Below are 4,446 nucleotides of genomic sequence, written 5' to 3'. Positions count from 1 at the left end.
CCATACTTCTGAATAGAATAGTTAAGCATAACGAAATACTTTGAAATTAAAAGATTGAAGATGAAATTTGAGCTTGTTACCCAAATGGTAGAGTTCTCCAAGCTTGGGAGTGAAATCATCAAAGAAAAAACAAAAAAAAAAAAACCTCTCTCTCTCTCTCTCTCTCTCTCTCTCTCTCTCTAGGATTTTCAAATATCAGGGATGACCAAGTTAAAGGTTCTAGACGAAAAGATGGTTATATGGACATCCCATCCCATGTGTGACGACCCGTTTTTTTTTTTTTTTTTTTTTTTTTTTTTTTTTTTTTTATACAAAACATTTGCATAAATATTAATCTCTTAAAATATAAACAGATCTTCACAGTGGCACGACGATATGTCGTAAAGCCAACATATGGTACATTCCCCATAATATGAACCTGGTACATCAGAGTATAACATCTATTCATCTATGCAGCGGAAAACATAAACTTAAATAGCGGAAATCATAACATAAACTTCTATTTCAAATAATCATAAATAAAGAGCCATATTACATCTATCTGTTTAAGTCTTTTCTCGATATAAATACATAACAGAAATGGCTTTACAAGAATAAGTGACACAAATGTCACAAGCCATAAACCAAACCTATAAACAAGTGGACAACACATGGTCCACCAATTACGACTGTTGCGGGGTGCTTTAGTCATAACATCCAAAATACCCTTCTACAATGCTATCAACTACGACCGGAATACTTGCAGCCAAAGGAATATCATCTATACGGTTGTGGGGCTTTCCCACATCCATATAGGTGAAATTATGAGCCCACCATCTTAGCATAAACAAATACACTAAGACCTCAGAGGTATACTATTCACTGAGTTTTCGCAAAGAACCAACTTTTTTTCGAGTCATGCGTGCACTATAACAGCCACCAATCTTATAAGCTTTTGTTTGAAAACTCCCATAGCTGATATAGCAAACACCGACTAATAAAAAACATTTAACATACTAGGCAGCTAAGATTGTACGTAGAAGATTCGTTATAGGAAACAATGGCATTTAAATCATGCAACCATCCGATAGAAATATACATAAGTTCTTTTCCATTGAGACTCTTATGCATACTAATACGTCTAGCAAAACTACTCATAGTATAAAAACATCACACTCATGAAAACAATGCTATACATGCTCATGTAAGTTTCGGTTGTATTCCTATGGGGCATTGGTCCCCCAATACTAATTCATGCGTATATTCCTAAGGAGCGTAAATCTCTCAATACTAGTTCATGTGTACATTCGTATGGGGCGCAAATCCCCCTGGGGCGTCGGTCCCCCCCATAGTTCATGCGTGTGTTCGTATGGGGCGTATGTCCCCCCACTAGTTCATACGTAAGGGGCGTAGATCCCCCTGGGGCGTATGTCCCCCTTCTAGTTCATGCCTATGGGGCATAGATCCCCCTAATAGTTTGTTTATGCATTCATGTTTCATGCTCAATGCTCATGCTTAAATACTATACATTTAATTTCATAATCATGCTTTTAACACATGCTTTCTTTATAAAACATAAACAGTTCTACATGTCATTTTTTTAAACAGTTTTCATAACTTAAATTTCCAACTTATACTCGCTCTAAAATCGCATATCATATTCATATTTCAAAACATCATCATAATTTCAATATACTCAAAAGTACTCAAAGCATCCAAAATAGATCATAATCAGTATACAGTTGGTTCAGGTTTGTAAAACAATATACATTTTGCAATTCATCATATATGAAAATAATACTTCTCAGTGGGTAGAATACTCACCTGGGTTGCATTGGACTCATGACTTGAACTCTACATTGGAGAACCCCTTGAAGTCTCTAATTAGGACACTATCCTGCAAACATTGGTATCGTTAAACTACGCTATTGAACTCTACACTCTATGACACATAGACTACCCGCGTGCTCACACGTCACATTACCCGTGTCTAAGTCTAGTTAAGTATCCTAAACTATTATTAGGTTAATCATTGGTTATAGGTTCGTATTATATCTTGCTTATTAATATAAAGATGTATTCACTATCTTAATTAGCTTATACATCGTTGTTGTATAACATTATTATTATTAACCTCATTTGATATAAATCTTAGGCTTGTAACATTATTTAGTTTCTTAACCTTAAATACAATTATTAATATATTCAATACTTTATCTTTTATTAGCTACTAACCATCTAGGTAGTTTAAACTATAGGACATTAATCTTATATAACCCATTAATCTAATAACTCTATTGAACTAACGTATAATCATATTGGTAATATCCATTCTTTTATTACACTTTACCAATTTATTTATTAAAGCTTGAGGCATATACATTGATTTTTTTTTTTTTTTTTTTTTTTTATCAAAACTACACAGACACATACATTCCCCAAAACTACATTCTCCAATGACTTATACACAAATCCAAGTAATACCTTCTTAACCAAAACTACATATAATCAGCCACTAAAATGAATTACCAAATCCAACTTCTAAAATACAATCCCGTATACCATTGAACTCAATTCATTACATAAATGGCAATGGTACATTTCTTTCCAAAACCTCCACATAATTAATAACCACATCATCAAATCACTAACAAAAAACCAAATTTGGGTTCACCAAAAACACCCATCAAACTCACTCAACCTGATTAAAGCCCATAGCTATAAACTCCATCAAAGTCCCTCCAAATCAGCCCCTACGATGCCACTCTTAAGCCCATCAAAATATAAGCACTCAACTCAACTGGTTCTGAACTCCATGGAACCTATCAAAAATCCAACCACATAATACCCATTTGGTCAAGCTTCATAGAATCCAATCGGAATTCTAACATCACCAAAATCCATAACTTAACCTAATCAACTAATGTCCAATACCAATTCATCAAAACTCAAACCCAATCGTCCATAGCCAACAAAAGCCACCAAAATCAACATCACCAATGCAAATCAACCAACTAAAGCTACTAAAACCGAAATCCATACCCTGCCATACCACCATCAAAGCCAACAAGAAATCTAACACAATCAAAGCCCTAAACCCCAAATATCCATTCAGTATAACCCCAATAACCATTCGGTTATTCCAAAATATAGACAAATCACAATAAAACCCTAGGTTTCTCAACAAATCCCAAATCAATTTCTATTTTCGTTTATAATTACTCTAAAATTATAACCACAAACAATAACCCATAAAAACCCTAAAATTCCATTTTATAAATCCAAAACACTTAAAATCATTCAAGAATTCACTTGAAAATTACCTAATAAAATGGATCTCAAGAACCACCGGAAATCAACTCTGGTTCGTCGGAGGACTCACCGGAAAACCACACAGGGAGGACCGGGTCTCTGGGCCTTTCGGGTTATGGGTCTTCGTGGTTCAGCGGGTCTTCGCCAGAAATTCCCTGGAGCCGCCGGAAAACTAGTTCTAGAGGGTCGGGTTTCACGGGTTGTGGGTCACTGGGTCACGGGTTGCACGGGTTTGCACACCTATGGGTCACGGGCTCACCGGAGATCGCGTTTCCGGCGTTCTCTGGTCTCGTCGGTGCCACCCACCGGAGGATCGGGCTCCATCTCCCTCCACTCTCCCGATCTCACTCTCAATCTATCGGCTCTCTCTCTCTCTCTCTCTCTCTCTCTCTCGGTCTCATCTCCCTGTCTCGATCTCACTCTCTGCTCTCAACTCCCACTCTGATCTCCCTCTCAAACACTCCATCTCACTCTCTCGTCTCTCTCTGTGTGATCGGGTGAGAAGAACCAAGAAGAAGGAAGAAAAATAGAAGAGAGAAGAAGAAAGAAAAGAGGAGGGGGGGTTAAATTTTTTTGAATTTTTTTTCTTTTTTTTTTTAAAAAAAAAATATGTATTTTTATTTATTTTTTATTAAATTTTTATTTTTTTATTAAGATAGACACGTGTCGCCATCTTATTGGCGACACGTGTCGCTGACGTGGCATTTGACGGAATCTGTTAAAAATTTTAACAGAATTTGACGCCAGGGATCGATTTGTAATTATTGCATATCACGAGGACCTCCCATGAACTTTTTAAACCATAGGGAGTGAAAAATAATTATGGCATACCACAGGGACCAACGGTGCAATTGTCCCTTATTTTAAGTACCTTTTACCCATACAAATCAATTATTTATTTAACTAGGACCCATTATTATTAATTTATTTCCTAAATACCCATTGGTAGTATTTTATTATTCTAATTCCGTTATTTTATCTTAGACTCATTTTATTTTAATAATATAATTATCACATAGAATCTATTATTAATCACATTTTATTTAATAAACATAATTTATTAATTGCAACATTTCCTATTTTATTTCTTGGTCTTTATACCATGCACAAGCAAAAGGTAGAAACTTCTAATTTTATTTGCATGTAACTGCACAT

The sequence above is a fragment of the Alnus glutinosa genome, chromosome 2 (genome assembly GCF_958979055.1).
Source record: "Alnus glutinosa chromosome 2, dhAlnGlut1.1, whole genome shotgun sequence".
Classification (NCBI taxonomy): domain Eukaryota; kingdom Viridiplantae; phylum Streptophyta; class Magnoliopsida; order Fagales; family Betulaceae; genus Alnus; species Alnus glutinosa.
This window is presented reverse-complemented; position numbering follows the sequence as displayed.